The 18,793-nt window shown below is 42.1% G+C and overlaps 1 long non-coding RNA gene across 1 annotated transcript; it reads left to right on the top strand.

The window, feature by feature from the left end:
* The first annotated feature begins 12,947 nt into the window (after positions 1-12,947).
* LOC116409472 lies at positions 12,948-14,860 on the top strand. Its single transcript, XR_004221866.1, has 4 exons — positions 12,948-13,171; positions 13,787-13,821; positions 14,267-14,336; positions 14,709-14,860. It is a non-coding gene; the product is annotated as an uncharacterized LOC116409472 (long non-coding RNA).
* The last annotated feature ends 3,933 nt before the right edge of the window (positions 14,861-18,793 follow it).

The raw sequence follows: 18,793 nt of genomic DNA, 5'->3' as shown, positions 1-18,793 counted from the left end.
GATTTTTGTTTCTATAAAGTGTGATTATGAAGCATAAAAAGTCATACATGTGACCTGTGTATTCATTTATACAATTAGTAGAATGAATGGCATTCACTCTCACCCAATAAAGACAATCATTTAACAAATACTTTTATAGTAGAAGCTACTGTTTACCGTTTAGGGCTCTGGTACACGGGGAGATTAGTCGCCCGCGGCAAAACTCCCTGCTCGCGGGCGACTAATCTCCCCGAGTTGCCTTCCCTCTGCCATCCCACCGGCGAACATGTAAGTCGCCGGCGGGATGGCAGACGCGGCGGCGCGATTTCGGGAAATCACCGAAAAAGACTCGCGAGTCTTTTTCGGCGATTTGCGCGAAATCGCGCCGCCGCGTCTGCCATCCCGCCGGCGACTTACATGTTCGCCGGTGGGATGGCAGAGGGAAGGCAACTCGGGGAGATTAGTCGCCCGCGAGCAGGGAGTTTTGCCGCGGGCGACTAATCTCCCCGTGTACCAGAGCCCTTAAAGAATATCTTGTGTATCCAATGATGTGAATTACTTTTAGAACGGAGAGATGTATTCTGGATTTAAATAGCAGAACAATAAAGACATACAATTGGCAGCTTTGTTAAAGGCAATCTTATGTTAAATTCGTTTTTTTCATATTGATCAGCAATGTACTGTAAAACATGTATTATATTATTCAATAGCAATATGGCATAAATGCATCACGAATCTGTACTTTTACACTTTTTGAAAGAAAAATAAATTATACAATTTCTAAATTTTATAAGATTTCAATTTCTATAAGATTTCTAACTTTTATATGATTTCAGCAGCATGTTTAAAAAAAAAAAAAAAAAATCTATATGTTATATTTTATCTGTCTGAAGTAAAAGCATTCATTCTGGTTCTGGTAGGAAGGGCCCAATGCTTTGTCAAACAATGAAACCCTCCCTTTGTATCTTACATAATGAAAGGATTGATCTGAGGCCTTTAAACTTGCCATTAAAATATAAACCTGAAGACAATACCCTGTGTATCCATGAACTGGCTGGAATGTGCTAGAAATATTTTCAAAATAATTATCCAGATAAAGACATGTGATCTGAGGTTTTCAGTAATTTTAAGAAATAGGGTATAATAGGGAAATAGGAATAACAGAAGGATGGAGCAATTGAGGCAGGGCCCCTCAGACTAAAGGAAAGGAAGTAATATTAATTATGTACTGGGTGCTTAGAACTGTTACTAGGGGGATTTGTCTTAGTATCATTAATTTAATTCAGTAATTGCCTGTCCCACCTCTGTCTTAAGCAAAGAGGCGGAGCAACCAATATAGGATAACAGCTTAGATTTTTTTTTTTTAAACATTCATAACCGGTGTGGATGTTTATTAATAATAATAAATAAAAAAAAAAAGAATTTAGGTTTCATGTTTAATTTGCAAAGGACTTTTATTATACAGGTTTTTATGCATGGGTAAAATCTGTGGCTTAGTACCTACCCAGGCAGCCTAGTTTTCTATAGGGCTGTCAGGGTCAAAACCAGGCTGGATTTCCCAAGTACGATACGGGATTGGCCAATCGGTGAGTCATAGTCCCGCCCCCATGATGTCAGTGTCATGCCCAATAACATCACTGCCCCATCCCCATGACATCACGCTCCGCCTCCCTGCCCAGAGTTCCTACACAGCAAAGGTGGCAACCCTATGCGTACACTTATTGTGTATTTCTGAAATTTAGCAGTGTTAGTCTGCAGAAAGAATGGCCAAACTTTTATGTCGCTGTAGCACCCCTAACCACCTTTAATAGGTGTTGGTTTGGGAGATGGATTTTATGCTCCTACAAGCCTCTTTTTTGGGCCAAACAGAGCCCTGTATATTTTAATAGCTTAGTGCAAGGAAAACCAAACAAGCACTTTTCATTGTGTGTTAGAGAGAGACCAAATGATTATACCTCTCAGAGCAATAGGTACAACTGTTATGGTGTTACTGCTTCCCACAGCTTCATGCAATGTTATTGGGAACTAGACCATCTGAAATCAGTGTGTACATTTCTGCTTCAATAGAATGAGCAGTTATTCATTACATTAATTTGCATTAAAATGCACTAAAATCAAACACTAGGTGCAGAAATGTATTTCATATTATTATAAGTATGTATTATCGAGTGATATATAGTGAATAAAGTACCCCCTATTGTCAAATGTAGGGATATTATAAGTCACCGAGGAGTTCCACGACCATATAAAAACATGAGGCTGAATGGTGTAAATTATATCCTTATGAATGGCGCATTCCTACGTCACAATACAACGTTTATAACAGCCCTCATTGCAGCTACTCTCTCTCTCAGCACCTCTTCCCTCTCTGCCTGTGCAAAGCTCTGTACTCACTTGCTCCCCCCCTACTTTTCTATTCTCTCTCTCCCTGGACCCGCTCGCTCCCCATTTCTATCCGCTTTCTCCCACTCTGTGCCCAATTGCTCTCACAGGTCCTGCTCACTCCACCCTAATTTTGAGCTGTTCATCCCCCCTCCAATTCTGCTTCCTCCCCATCTGATGGCTCTTTCTAAAGTCCTACCCCCTTCCTATTTGATTCTGTCAAAGATGGCTACCCTTCCAGTTCCTGTCCCACTCTCCACTTTGACATGACAAGTGCTCAATTGCTTCCTCTCCCTCTCTGGTCCCGCTTGGTCCCCCCCTCTCTGGACCCGCTCACTCTTTCATGTTCTCATTTTCCCCTCCTTTACTGCCCCCTCCCCTTCCGGTTTGCTTCCTCTCCCTACAGTCCTGCCCCTCACCTTTGGTTCTGTTTGCTCCCCCTCCAGTCACTCCTGCTTCAGTCTGCCCCTCCCACTTGGGTTCTGCTTACTCCCCCACTGGTTCTGGTCCCGATTACTTTGCTCTCTGGACCTTCTTGCTCCCTCACCTTTTCCCCTAACCTTTCTAACCTATCTGCACCTAATATGGCAAAAAGACAAGTAAGAAATTGCACATAAAAAATTTGTAGATTATATTGAATACTGTACCCCCTACTGTAAATTATAAGGTTATTAGAGAGTAACATAACCTTGATGTAACTCCTCAGTGACTTATAATATCTTTATATAAAGCATGTGTTTGGGTTGATCATAAATAATGGACTATCTATTACTAGTTCACTTTATTTGGCCTTCTTTTAGCTGAGCTCATTTAATACAGCAATATAGCGCCATCTATTGTTAGGAGAGAGGTGACATCATAGTGTTGAGGTTTCTCTCTAAGTATATGGATTTCACCCATTATAACTGATGTATTTGCAGGGGGACATTTTAGTTCACAATATAAATCATGAAAAATGTACATGTACAACCAATGCAGGCATGCCACGCGGCGGCGCGATTTCAGTGAAATCGCGGAAGTTGCCTGGAAAGGAAACTTCCACGATTTCAGTGGAATCGTGCCGCCACGTATGCCATCTCACCGGCGAATTACATTTTCGCCGTGGGGATGGCATACCCCCGTGTGCTAGAGCCCTTAAGGGGGTATCGCTATAGAGGGCACACAGCTTGTAAAATAGCCAGCCTTAAAACCTATGTGGTGTTCCTATTTCCAGATTTCTCTGTGGCCAGCATAGAGCCAAGTTAGGCAGGGTCATATTGTCTGTATAGGCATGTTGTGCATTTGTTTACATGGCAATGTATGGCCTAGTTAGAAGAGGCACTAATAATGTTCAGTTGAGCTAAAAAACATAGGGGGCTGATCAAGCTAAATTGTGCTTAATACAGGGGAATACCGACAGTATGCTGGAAATAATGTGTAGTATCTTCCTGTAAAAGCTAGGATAGGGTTGCCACCTTTGCAGTTAGTCACCAACATCATCACTCACTGCCAACCTCATTACATACCTCCCAACATTTGAAAAATGAAAAGAGGGACAAAAAGACTTGGCGCGCGGAGCTCAACAAAATTTGATGGCCACGCCCACTGTGTGGCCACGCCCCAATTGCCACACCCCATTTTTAAAATAGTTAAAATAGTGCCCACGATGGCCCAATAGACAGCACCCCCATAGACAGTACCCCCATACAGTGCCCCCATACACAGTAGCCTTCCTTACTCAGTGCCCCCCCATACAAAGTAGCCCTCCATACACAGTAGCCCCCCCCATACACAGTAGCCCTCCATACACAGTGCCCCCCCATACACAGTAGCCCTCCTTACACAGTGTCCCCCCATACACAGTAGCCCTCCTTACACAGAGCCCCCCCATACACAGAGCCCCCCCATACACAGTGCCCCCCATACACAGTGCCCCCCATACACAGTGCCCCCCATACACAGTAGCCCTCCTTACACAGAGCCCCCCCATACACAGAGCCCCCCCATACACAGTGCCCCCCCATACACAGTGCCCCCCCATACACAGTGCCCCCCCATACACAGTAGCCCTCCTTACACAGTGCCCCCCCATACACAGTAGCCCTCCTTACACAGTGTCCCCCCATACAATGCCCCCCATACACAGAGCCCCCCAATTGCCCCCATAGTGAGTACCTCCAATAGAAAATGCCCCCATACATAGCGGCCCCCATAGACTTCTTGCGGCTCCTGCTCCTTATTCGGCTCCTCGTACGGCGGCGACAGGACCTTTTATAAGGTTGCGCCCGTGCGTACGTGTGACGTCACACGTACGCACGGGCGCAACCTTATAAAAGGACCTGTCGCCGCAGTACAAGGAGCCGAATAAGACGCAGGAGCCCAAGAAGAGACGGAGCCGGAGCACTCCGCTGCAGCCAGCGTGTCCCGCTGGCCTAGATAGTTTAATAAATGTTCTGCATTTCCGTAATGCGGGACATTCATTGAACAATCCGGGACAGCGGGACGCGCTGTAAAAACCGGGATTGTCCCGCGAAAAGCGGGACAGTTGGGGGGTATGCTCATTACACGGGTAGTGACGTCTGGGGTGGGGGTGGGAGAGGTGAGGGGTGAGAGTTATCACAGGGCATTTGGCAAATGCTGCACAGTTTTCCTAATTTGGAAAATTAGGCAGGCAGTTTTGACCTGAGAAACAGAATGTATATTAGTGACATGATATAGACACAGAGAGAGAGAGTGAGAGAGCTCCAGGGGTAAAGAATAAGGTCAGAATAAGGGACATATTTAGTGGGGTAGGGGGGATTAACCAATTAATGGTTCCCTGTGTTATGAGGGTTTGTGTAACATGTATGGCATATTGTGTTACTGGCATCAGTCTGGATACAGGTCACTTCCTGTTTCCCAAGATGCAATAGTTTCTGCTTACAAAATACCAAAAGGCCCAACAGCCAAGCAGCCTGGTCACTGCCAGTGTAATGAATGATTTGTGCTGCTGATCTGCCCCCTGACTATGAGAAATCTGCCCCAAACATACCTTGTATATACCATTTCCCCAACTTATGACAAAGCCCTTGCTCTTGTTGAGTGTAACCCCCATCCCTACCCACTATTCAGGCTAAGGAAGGGACACCCCCCTGGTTACACAGACTTGTAACAGCAGCAGCAGTGACTGGAACCATGGCTGATGAATGAATGAATGAATCTTTGCAAGAGATATGGCAGCACAGTAACTGCCCGGACTCAATAGGCCACACATACAAAGCAATGCTCTGGGTACATAATAAGCTATGTACTGCACATCTAAGGGCAAATAAATGCCATATAAACCTTACTCATAAACGGGGTACACTTCCCCTTTAACAGTGGCACGTGTCATAATATGAGAGGAGACTTGACCCTAGGAATGTGACAGTTGGTTTAGTCGGTTGGTTGGTATTGTAGTGAGAGGTAAGTCTACATCCCCTCTGGACAGATTTTTTGCTAAATAACCTTTATTTTAGGTAAAAAAATAGTTGTGTGATACCCCAAAAACAGTTGATGTTGCTCCTCTCACTGATTTTAGTGAATTTGGAGAATTTTACCCTACAAAAGGCTTTAGAGATGCCATTAATTTTAGTGCTGGTTGGGAGACACAGACCCAGGGTTTGGCAGTTATGTAGTGTTGCCAGCAACTATGCACTTTCTTTCACTGGGACCCCCATACAATTATAACATTTGGGGGCCATACAAAATAGTGTAATTTTTGTTATGACAGGCTCCTTTGGGTTTTGCCCCTCTGCCCCAGGTATATGCCCTACTCTCATGTACCAACCTTAACATGTAACTGAATTAAAGACCTGGCCCCATACATACATGTCCCCATACGTATAATGCCATATAAACCTTACTCATAACATGGTACAGCACCTGTCATGTGATGAGCACCCAGGAATGTGACAGTTGGTTCAGTCCGTTGGTTGGCATTGTGGTGAGAGGTAAGTGTGCATCCCTTCTGGTGAGATTTTTTGCTAAATAACCCTTATTTTAGGTAAAAAAAATAGTTGTGTGACACCCCCCAAAGCAGTGGACATTGCTCCTCTCACGGATTTTAGCGAATTTGGAGAATTTTCCCCTAAAAAAGGCTTTAGAGATGCCATTAATCTTAGTGCTGGTTGGGAGACACAGACCCAGGATTTAGCAGTTATGCAGTGTTGCCAGCAAATATACACTTTTTTTTACTGGGGCCCACAAAAAAATTGAACATTTTGGGGCCATACAAAAAAAACCACAATTATTGTTTCTAGTATTTCTAGAGTTTCGCCCCTCTGCCCCAGGTATCTGTCCTGCTCTTATGTACCAACCTTAATATGTAACTGAATTTAACTAAATTCTGCCTTTTACAGAATTACATTTGTTAGTAAGTCTCATGTACTTTCCTTCAAATGCTCCGGCTGTGGGGGGCAATAGGGTACATGCTAAGTATTGAATACTACAATGTTTAATTGCTACTCTTTACAGTTAACAGTAATACAGCCCTGTGGCCTAGTTGCCCCTTAAGCACTTACTGCCCATATGATCCCTGTGCTATCAGCCCCCTAACTAATTTCAGATTTGGGCTGATTGTTTACCTCCCTGCCCTGCATTAAATGTATCCTATGGTGGGGGGCTTTAATCAGCACTGGGGAGTAATGCTTGGCACCAATCAGATTTGTGCTTTCATAGTTCTACATGCAGCTGGCAGGGCAAAGCTCATCACTGCTTGGTTGCTATGGGTTACGGCCCAGGGTTGATAAATGAGCCCAACAGTATTTTCCACTTTCTGCCTCTCCCTTAAATGGTTGCTTTTCACTTACTATGGACACATGGCCTGGTTTACTAATTCTCACTATTGAAGGGATTAATCTAAACCAGTGGCCCTGAAAGTGTGGTGATGCCTCCTTGGGGGCAAGAAGCATGATTTACTGGCATAAGAACAAGAGTGCTGTTACTCATACCAACCGAAATGTAATATCCCTATTGTACTGTCCTCACTCTTACTGTACCACAGCTAATTTCTCATTGGCTACTATAAGCAAATTTACTGCATTTTATAAAGTGAGGCCCAGTACCTGCTGAAAGCTCCAGTTAAGGGTTAAATAGTGAGATCTCTCCCTACTTTTATGCCTAATACCCCTACTCCTTTTAGACCGTAAGCTCTTTTGGGAAGGGCCCCCTTTACCTCTTGTATTAATTATTAGTTTTTATTTGTATGTAATCTGTATATTCCCATTAATTTACCAGTGCTTTAGAATATGTTGGGGCTTTATAAATGTGTTATTAACCTGCAGAGAGTTTCTAGCGATGACAGCCCCCTGGGCAACGAGCCAGGGGGCTGTCATGTGGGTCCTGCGACACGACCGTCGCCGCGATCGATAAATGCAGCAAATTGCAACATTTTTATGTGATTTTCTTAAATGTCATAAAAATCTGCAAACTTAGGAAAGCTTTACGGCTTGGTACTTTGGAGCAAAAAGAAATGTTTACCCATCATAGATTCGGGGGGATGTGTACTTTCCAAAAATATATGAGTGTACTTTTTTGTAGCATTATCCCACATAAAGGATGTAAATGTGTTGATTTTGCAGGAGCTGAAATAACAGAAATGACAGTACATATGGGGGTATGTTCACATTGGGGCCCCTACATGCCACTTACTTAGGTAAACCTATACATATTGGGCATCAAACTGTTCAGGGGACCCCTGGCGTTCAAATTTAGGGTGTTTTATCTTGGTACCTAACACTATGTGGGAGATAAGATGCTGCAAACTGGAAGCTTTGAGGGGATTTTTGGAAATGTCATCAAAATTGCTAACTTTAGAAAAGCTGTGCGGCTTGGTGCTTTGGAGTAGAAAGACATGGGTACCCATTATAGATTCGGGGGAATGTGTACTTTCCAAAAATATATGACTTTCTGGGGTGAGCGTACTTTTTACTAGCTTTATCCCACATTTTGCTGGAGCCGAAATAACAGAAATGATTGATCATATGGGGGTATGTTCACATTGGGGCCCCTACATGCCACATACTTACAGTGGTGTGAAAAACTATTTGCCCCCTTCCTGATTTCTTATTCTTTTGCATGTTTGTCACACAAAATGTTTCTGATCATCAAACACATTTAACTATTAGTCAAAGATAACACAAGTAAACACAAAATGCAGTTTTTAAATGAGGGTTTTTATTATTTAGGGAGAAAAAAAATCCAAACCTACATGGCCCTGTGTGAAAAAGTAATTGCCCCCTGAACCTAATAACTGGTTGGGCCACCCTTAGCAGCAATAACTGCAATCAAGTGTTTGCGATAACTTGCAACGAGTCTTTTACAGCGCTCTGGAGGAATTTTGGCCCACTCATCTTTGCAGAGTTGTTGTAATTCAGCTTTATTTGAGGGTTTTCTAGCATGAACCGCCTTTTTAAGGTCATGCCACAACATCTCAATAGGATTCAGGTCAGGACTTTGACTAGGCCACTCCAAAGTCTTCATTTTGTTTTTCTTCAGCCATTCAGAGGTGGATTTGCTGGTGTGTTTTGGGTCATTGTCCTGCTGCAGCACCCAAGATCGCTTCAGCTTGAGTTGACGAACAGATGGCCGGATATTCTCCTACAGGATTTTTTGGTAGACAGTAGAATTCATGGTTCCATCTATCACAGCAAGCCTTCCAGGTCCTGAAGCAGCAAAACAACCCCAGACCATCACACTACCACCACCATATTTTACTGTTGGTATGATGTTCTTTTTCTGAAATGCTGTGTTACTTTTACGCCAGATGTAACGGGACACGCACCTTCCAAAAAGTTCAACTTTTGTCTCATCGGTCCACAAGATATTGATCTTGGCAATCATTGAGATGTTTTTTAGCAAAATTGAGACGAGCCATAATGTTCTTTTTGCTTAAAAGTGGTTTGCGCCTTGGAAATCTGCCATGCAGGCCGTTTTTGCCCAGTCTCTTTCTTATGGTGGAGTCGTGAACACTGACCTTAATTGAGGCAAGTGAGGCCTGCAGTTCTTTAGATGTTGTCCTGGGGTCTTTTGTGGCCTCTCGGATGAGTTGTCTCTGCGCTCTTGGGGTAATTTTGGTCGGCCGGCCACTCCTGGGAAGGTTCACCACTGTTCCATGTTCTTGCCATTTGTGGATAATGGCTCTCACTGTGGTTCGCTGGAGTCCCAAAGCTTTAGAAATGGCTTTATAACCTTTACCAGACTGATAGATCTCAATTACTTTTGTTCTCATTTGTTCCTGAATTTCTTTGGATCTTGGCATGATGTCTAGCTTTTGAGGTGCTTTTGGTCTACTTCTCTGTGTCAGGTAGCTCCTATTTAAGTGATTTCTTGATTGAAACAGGTGTGGCAGTAATCAGGCCTGGGGGTGACTACAGAAATTGATATTGAAATTGAAAATTGAAATTGATAAACCACAGTTAAGTTATTTTTTAACAAGGGGGGCAATCACTTTTTCACACAGGGCCATGTAGATTTGATGTTTTTTTTCTCCCTTAATAACGTAAACCTTCATTTAAAAACTGCATTTTGTGTTCAATTATGTTATCTTTGACTAATAGTTAATGGTTTTTGATGAGCAGAAACATTTAAGTGTGACAAACATGCAAAAGAATAAGAAATCAGGAAGGGGGCAAATAGTTTTTCACACCACTGTAGCTAAACCTATACATATTGGGCATCAAACTGTTAACTGGCATTCATATTTAGGGTATTTTATTTGGTTACTTTATGCCCTGTAGGAGATAAGATACTATAGACTGAAAGCTTTGAAGACAGTTGTGCCTACTCTGGATTCCCCAGAATCTGTTCTTTCCAAAAATGTACAATTTTCTGGGATAAACCTTCTGTTAGTGGAATTTTTGGCCTTGAGTATGCAGCTTTCTGGAGCAGTGCTTTGGGAATTTAGTAATGTACTGCTGGGAGTTTTTGACCTATACAAGTGACAAATCTCCATAAAACTATATATATTTGGTATTGGTACATAGGACTTTCCAAATCAGTTGTATATTTGTGCATAAAATAATTTTTGTTTCTGGTATATGTGTTTATATTATGGAAAAACATTTTTTTTTTCATTTTTAGACATTTAGAAGCCTATAGAGGTATAGGACCCATTATCCAGAATGCTTGGGACCAAGGTTATTCCAGTTAAGGGGTCTTCCCGTAATTTGGATCTCCATACCTTAAGTCTACTATAAAAATCAATAAAACATTATTTAAACCCAATAGGATTATTTTGCTTCCAATAAGGATTAATTATATCTTAGTTGGGATCAATTAAAAGGTACTGTTTTATTATTACAGAGAAAAAGGAAATCCATTTTAAAATTCTGAATTATTTGATTAAAATGGAGTCTATGTGAGACAGGCTTTCCGTAATTCGGAGCTTTCTGGATAACGGGTTTCCGGATAAGGGATCCCATACCTGTATCTTGTTACAGAATTGGAATTACACAAAAATTCTACCATATTTTGAAAGCTTAGTTTGTCCTAAAAAAACCAATATATTGTTTTCCTGGGTAAACTAAAAGTCCCCCCGAGGAAAGGCCCCTAAACTGAAACAGTACAAATTGTTCAAAAACTGTCTGGCCGTACAAGTTCCGCTTTGTCCAAAACGGCTGGCAATAAAAGGGTTAATAATATTAATAATAATAATTCTTTTATTATTATGTTGGGTTGAAAAACCCATCATACTGTTCTTCGACTTTGGCTTATTCTTCCGCTTTTTGTTCTTCTTTTTCTTAGCGCCTCCCATTTTCTAAACGCTACTCCTCCTACAGTTTTAGGGGTACAACACCCAAACTCCCCACACTTCTTCGCCCTATAGCGGAGCAGGTTGCTTGTGCTTTTCTAAGTGATCCCGCCCCCTGTCTTTTTGTGGCGCCGCTCCAAACACCCCAATTTTTCCACTGACTTTGACAGGGAAGATTTTCAAACTGCTGCCAATCTTACAGCTTTCAAGCTACAGCCCCAAACTTGAATAACATAATCATGGGGTCACCCTGAATCAAACAGCAGCATTTGTTGGATGACCCCAAAGTGGGAGGGCCCAACAACAGCCAATCAAATTTCACCCATTAACTTTTATGGGGAAATTGAAACTGCTGCCAATCTTACAGCTCTGAGGCTACACCCCCCAAAATTGAATCACATAGTCATGGGCTCAGCCTGAATGAAAATATGATGATTGTTGGATGCCCAAAAGTGGGTATAGCTGTGAACAGATTTTACCTATTGACTTTCAATGGGGAAATTTAACCTGCTGCCATTCTTACAGTATTAACCCCAGGGTCACCAAACTTTTCACAATTAGTCACTGGGGACTGCAGTTTTAGATTTGGAAAAGTGGGTGGAGCCACCAACAGCCAATCAGATTTCACTTATTGATTTTTATTGGTTTGATGCCAGTGTTCCAAAACTTTGCACAGTCAGTCATTGGGTGACTATGTACTCAAGTTTAGAAAAGTGGGCGGGGCCAACAAACAGGGCTGGAACTAGGGGTAGGCAGAAGAGGCAGCTGCCTTGCATAGCTAGTCACCAAGTAACTGTGGTTCAGAGTTTTAAAAAAGTGGGTGAAGTCACCAACAGCCAATCAGATATTAACTATTGATTTTCGTTGGAAAAAATCAACCTGCTGCCATTCTCACAGTATTAACACCAGGGTCACTAGGGGACTGCATTTTCAGGTTTTAAAAAGTGGGTGGAGCCACCAACAGCCAATCAGACTTCACCTATTGATTTTTTTTCTTTTAAATTTAAAATGCTGCCTTTCTCACACTATTTATGCCAGGGTTCCCATACTTTCCAGTCACTGGCTGACTACATATTCAGGGTTAGAACAAGTGGGTGGAGCTACCAACAGCCAATCCATTTCCACCCATTAAATTTCATTGGTTTACATTTAAACTGATGCCATTATTTAAGTATTAATTCCAGGGTTGTTAAACTTTCCAGAGTTAGTCACTGGGTATTTGCCAGTCAAAGTTAGAAAAAAAGTGGGCGGAGCCACCAACAGCCAATCACATTTCACCTATTTACTTTCAATGGTGAAGTGTAAAATGCTGTCAGTCTCACACTATTTATGTCAGGGTGCCCACTGTTTGTCACTTGGTGACTTCGACTCAAGGTTAGAAAAAGTAGGTGGGGCCACCAACCACCAATCACAACTTACCTATTGACTTTTATTAGTTTAAATTTAAACTGCTGCCGTTCTTTAACTATTAAACCTAGGATCCCTAAACTTTGCTGAGTCAATCATTGGGTAACTGCAGTTCCAGGTTAGAAAAAGTGGGCGGAGTCACCAACCGCCAATCAGATGTCACTCATTGATTTTCAGTGGGGAAATTTAAATTGCTGCCATTCAGACACTATTAAAACCAGGGTCCCCAAACTTTGCACAGTGGGTTTTACTATATAACTGTGGTCCAAGGTTAGAAAAAGTGGGCGGAGCCAATAACAGATCAGATTGTGACTTTTCAACCCAACATGAAGTTTGTTCTCAACCTTTCCTTTCTAGTTGTTTTTATGTATTTTAAAGAAAATATTAAAAACTTAATGCACTATCCCTGAAGCTGACTTTTTATTCTCTTCTCTATATAGATTGCTATTGTGCCCTCCAGCGTTCATCGGTGTGTGCTGAAAAGCGATTCCTTTGCGATACTGCGATTTTTTTCTGGCATCTCCCTAGCTTGATATTTACTATTCTTATCGGAGCTAGTGGGGATAGCCAGAGACTAGAGAGGGAGACCCCGTGGGGTACCCCGGCCTTGTGCCGGCCCCTCTTATTGAAATATCAACATGGCAACCGCACAAGGTAATCTTGCAAATAACTTTGATATATTCATGATATATTTTACCGCTAATCTGCCATTAATACACTGGTGATTGTTGATATTTTGAATGACATCAACTAATGTATCACTTGTAACCAGGATCACCATCAAGAATCACAGGGAAGCACAGTACTATGTTTGAAGGGCTCTCCCTTATTATTTTTATCATCCCATTTGGTCACCGGAGCCTGTGAGCAGAGAGCCCTGCCACCACGTAGATTAAATAAGTCCCCCCATACCATGGCCCACATCCACATTCCAGACAATTTTTGTAAGACGAACTGTCCCTTTAATGGCTTATTTGTATCTTTAGTCTGTATTTAAAAAGTGCCAAAAGGGTTTACCGCAGTCTGGCCCTAATAGAGCCCCACAGGGCTTTGCGCATATAAACCTCATACATATGCTGTATATTGTCTTTATAGACAGCGTTATATTGGGCATTTATCATTGGGTTGAACAATGTTTCATACAAATGGGACAATACAGATTAGGAAATACTTGACTATAAGCTCTGTAGCATTCATGTCACAGCCTTAAATCTTCTGCTATTGCTGTTCCTAATATAATGCCCATGTGTGTCTTGTGTCTGATTTTAGGTTGCGAGAACATCAGGAGCAAGCCAGGGCTGCAGGTAATGCGTCTGTTTCTTCTGTAATTACACTATTTCTATCACCTCTTCTTAAGTAGCTCTCTGCACAACATCCTGTGTCTCTCAGTGTTTTGCTTTTACACACATAGGTGGGAGCTGCCATACTCTTTGCCCCTGTGCATATATTGGAAAGACCCCTCAGTGAATTAAACTGCTATTTTTTTCCCTGGGGTCAGTGCTCTTTTTCAGAGAGATAATGCACCAGCCCAGGGAAAAAACTAACAGAGCGCCACACTCACATCCTACTGTGTTTTCCGGCTTGAGCTTGCGCAGGAGCAATACAGTAGGGAGAGTTCCACCTGTGCCATATCCCTTATTCCTGCCATTATGTGCCATAGAAACCCCCAACCCTTTCCTGTCACTATTCTCCTCAGTATGTTGATGAACTTACTGTTGTGTCTCTAATGCTCTTTTTTTTAACTTACAGGAGCTGTTCCTCGCCCTGGACACTTTCAGGCCTGAGAAGACCAATTTTGAGGCCATGATTTTTTATTATGGTAAAATCCTATATTAATTACCAGTTCCTTAAGTTGTTCTTCTTTATACCTTTTCATAGAAAATAGAAAGTGTAACCCCCAGTATCCCCCCACCCTCGATCACCCATTCCTCCACCACAGTGATGTGCTTGGGGGTGGAATCATGTTTAATGGGTAGGGAGGGGGTGATAAGGAGCTAAAGCAGTGATGCTATGCAGTGTTTTAGACTTTCTGTCATCCATAAGCTCCAGTACAACTCTATTAAATAACACTAGCACAAAAGTGCAAACATGGCGCCTGAAATTGGCAAAGGCTGTAGCGTTAGTTTATTATTGTTGAATTCCTTTCCCTCTTTCAGCTCAGTGTTTAATGGAAATGTATTTTTCCCTGCAGAACATCACTACAGATATTTTTTTGGGAAGATGGAAGACCTGTAAGTAAACATAAATGATCTTATTATATGTTGGAAATTGTTTACTATTGCCCCGGGGAAAGTGCAAGAGCAATAAGGGTGAAAATTCACACCCCTTAGGGCCCATGCACTAAGCGACTGATCTGCGCAGGCCGTGCTCTGTGCCTTGTGCCAGATACAGCATATGGTGTAGGATCCAGAACAAGGGGTATTAAATGGTGAGTAAATGACTCTCCTGCATCTTGTGGCCCCTGGCGCTCTGTATCTTGTGTATACGAATGAAGTGCAAGCTGGGGGTGTTCCAGGGGACAGTCACATACCCCCAACCCCCTATCTTCTCTGAATGCAGGGCTGCCAAATGCAGTCAGCATCACATTCAGAGAAGCAGAGACTTGTGCAAAACACATGCGCAAATCTCCTTGCCCCATACATGGTAAATTAGTCCTCTTTTGTTTCATTGGATGGATTTTGTGCAATGGCTCCAACCTAGGGTCCTATTAATAATTGTTTAATACACGCTGATTACTTAATTTTATATGACTTCTCCTTCATTGGCTATTTCTAAAAAGTGTTATTCTTGCAAAAATGTTCTTTTTAAGTGGCTTTTTAACTGTTTTTGTTAATCATTCCAATCTGATTATATAGAGTAAGCAGCACCCAAATATCTACTCACTGCAATGCATTATGGGACCTTTTATCTTTGGCATTATACTGTATCTGCTATAATGAATAAGTGCATCTATAGTAAAAATACAATGCAATAGTAGATATAACCTTTCATTAATGCTTAATGTGAATTCTTTTTTAGGGAACATTTTCTTGCCTGGTATGGCCTCAACCACATGAATGAGGAGAACATACCAAATTACTTGGTGATGTGCAAACATCTGGTAAGAAATTAAAAATAGATGTTTAGATAAATAAATACATGATATTAGATTGTTATCTCTTGGCCCAGTATAATTAATGTCTGATACTTTGCTTCAGATGATGAAATGACACAAGAATCAGGCAATGATATTGGATTTAGCAGCACTAAATCCATGTCTCAGTGTGCATAAAACTAATATGTGAGGCACTCACTCTTCCCTAAGTCCTTTTAAAACAAAAATCCCATGTAACTACAGAGGTATATACAATGAAAGCAAAGAAAAAGTGATCAAAAAATACCTATTGCAGACAAAGCTCGGGTATAATGAGCGAAACGCACGTCAGGCGCACAGTTTTAGTTGGGTAGGCAGGTGTTTGATGTGCTGAGGGTGTTGATGGTCTGGGGAAGGTGGAAATGAATGGGGTGTTGATGGGTGCGGGTTGATTGTGGTCGCTCATGGTGGGCTGGGTTGCTGGATATGTAGACCAGCACTGGAAGCGTAACTCCACAAACAGTTTTTCTTCCCCTAATCTCTCCCAATCCATTCGGCACAAAGGGCCGATATAGGCACCCAAGGATGTCACCTAGCCGTGCCCCTTATTTTAGATTACCAGACATACCTTTTAATTTAGTTATTAAAGGTTAAGTTTTATTATTGTCCTTAAGATCTAAGGCAGGGATCCTCAAACTACGGCCCACGGGCCGGGTCCAGCCCCCCAAGGTAATTTACCCGGCCCCCACTGAATCCTCACCCCTGGCTACTACCTATCTGCAGATGCAGCAGTGGAGCAAGCAGGTGGAGGACGCAACAGGGAGTGGGGGAACAGGGAGTGGAAGGACGCGGGGGGTGTAGGGGGGGTGTAGTCTGAGGGACCATGAACTAGCCCCATGTTTAAAAAGTTTGAGGACCCCTTATCTAAGGTTTAACATATTTGAGGGTGGTGCAATAGATATTTTCTTGTTACTTTTTCTCTGCTTTCATTGTATATACGTTATTGATCATGCACACCTGTATAGACTTAAAGGCTTTGAGTGTTGGTGCTCTTCAATCATTTTGTTTTTAACTACAGAGGTAACTGGAAATACCGGAAAAAACGTGGTACAATACATGTGTCTTATGTACATTTGGAATAATGAGGAGGCCTGTAGTGATAGGATGGTAATTGCACAGCGGCGCTGCCTCGTATTTCTGCTTCACAGCTGCCCCTGAGATGATATTGCTGCTGCGCTTTCATTGTAAATGAGCCCCTAGGAGTCAGTCAGGGAGTCACAGTTATAATGAAGAGGCATAAAAACTGTTTGGCTCTTAAAGAACTTACTCTGGGTTTATAGGACTGATTATAAGAGTAATAGCACTGACTCACAGATTCCTTTCTCACACTGCTACTCTCTTTTTGTTACAGAAACATCTGGAAATACTGGCGGAGGCATATTATGCCTTCTATGATCTTGTATTTCAGTCACCTGTAAGTATCATTATTATTACTATTATTATAGGAGAGGTTTTTATTCACTGTGTGTCTCTATTATAATCAGTAACATTATAATTCACTGTATGGTGCCACATGGGCACAATGGTGACACTGGTACAAAGCAGTGCTTAACATTGAGCATCTTTTCCCACAGACGACGCAACAAGAGCAACTCTTGTGTAGCCAGTATGAGCCTTTTGTTATTCTCCATCAGGTAAGTTCCCTGGATCACTGTCCCTTATGCTTTTCTTGGGGATTTACTGCCAAATTCTGCAGAAAATATTTAATGCTTTTAAGGGAATATTAACCTGCATTGTGGGTTTGTGCCAATATTTGTTGAAGTATTCTGTCCATCAGTTTAGCAATAAATACTTAAGGGAAAGTACAGGGATAATGTACTAATCTATAGTATCCACTTGATCATTTGCTTTAATCAGCTCATTCCAAAGAGGACACTTGCACAGGAGGTGCTGCTGGGCATGTTGCCTACTGGGTATTTTCCCTGGCATGACAAAAGGCAGACTGATGCTCAGGGCTACTTGCAATACCACATGCCCTTTAAATATTCTCTATTTATCTGACATTATAATACACTGATCATAAGGTGCCAGATTGAATATTAAGGTATTGGTTTATGGACGGACATTTGGTATAGTTCACGCAGATTGTATATTAGAGTTATATAGTTCACCCCTCCAAATGACACGTTCACACACACACACAACTCTTACAGGCATCAGTCGGCAGGTTATTCCACAACTTCATTGCCTTCATCTAATAAACGTACTGCTGGCCCCATTTATACAGGCACAATCATAACGTTCTTCTTTCTTTCCCCTTTGCTCCTATCCTTGTTCCATTCCCTTCAGGCTGTAACATCAAAGCTGAAAGAAATAAGAACTCGGCTTGCAGAGAATGAAGAGGAGCTGCAGGAACTTCTTGGGTATGTATTTTGCAAATTAACCTTCCAGTTACTCACACATAAGAGCAAAATGTAAAAGACATGGAGCAAGATTAAAGCATCTTGAACTTATAATAACATCACTTTTTCCCACTAAAATATGTGCCGGTCTATCAGTTTAGTTTGATGTATTCATACAATGTACCAAAATCTCCCAACTGAAATTAGGCAGTAGGTATTTTCCAAATATTGCAGCTCCCTTCACAAAGTGAAGCCTTTCCCTATAGTAGCAGATGGAGCCTAGTCAGTTCAGTAACTGCCCTATCAGGCTATATTATTCCTCCAGGGATCATAACTGCAGTCTTAATACTTTGGAAACAGATCACAATAGTGATTTTTTTTTTTCCTTTAGAACCAGCCAACAACAACACCAACAACTCCCTGCAGCAGAAGAGGAAGAACAACCAGAGGAAGATCTGAAGAGTCCTGCTGCAGAAGAGGAAGCTCAGGAGACCCCTGCTGCAGAGCTGGAAGCAGCAGAGGGGGGAGCACAGGAGACCCCTGCTGATGAGGTTGAAACAGCGGAGGAGAGAGAGCTGGAGATTCCTGCTGCTGTTGTGGTGGAACAACTGACCCTAAGAAAAAGGGTCAGGAGAGCCATTACAAGGCAGTTTCAGAGAATTTGGGTAATTTATTTACTTATTTACAATCTATTATCAATCTGCAGATGCCACATGTCTGCCAGTACACCTCTGTTTTAATTCCTGCCGTTCCAATCAATTAGGCTGTCTACCAAGTCCTTGGAACAACAGAAAAGTAACT

The sequence above is a fragment of the Xenopus tropicalis genome, chromosome 3 (genome assembly GCF_000004195.4).
Source record: "Xenopus tropicalis strain Nigerian chromosome 3, UCB_Xtro_10.0, whole genome shotgun sequence".
Lineage (NCBI taxonomy): Eukaryota > Metazoa > Chordata > Amphibia > Anura > Pipidae > Xenopus > Xenopus tropicalis.
The sequence above is the reverse complement of the archived record's forward strand: the minus strand, read 5'-3'. Positions and strand labels throughout refer to the sequence as shown.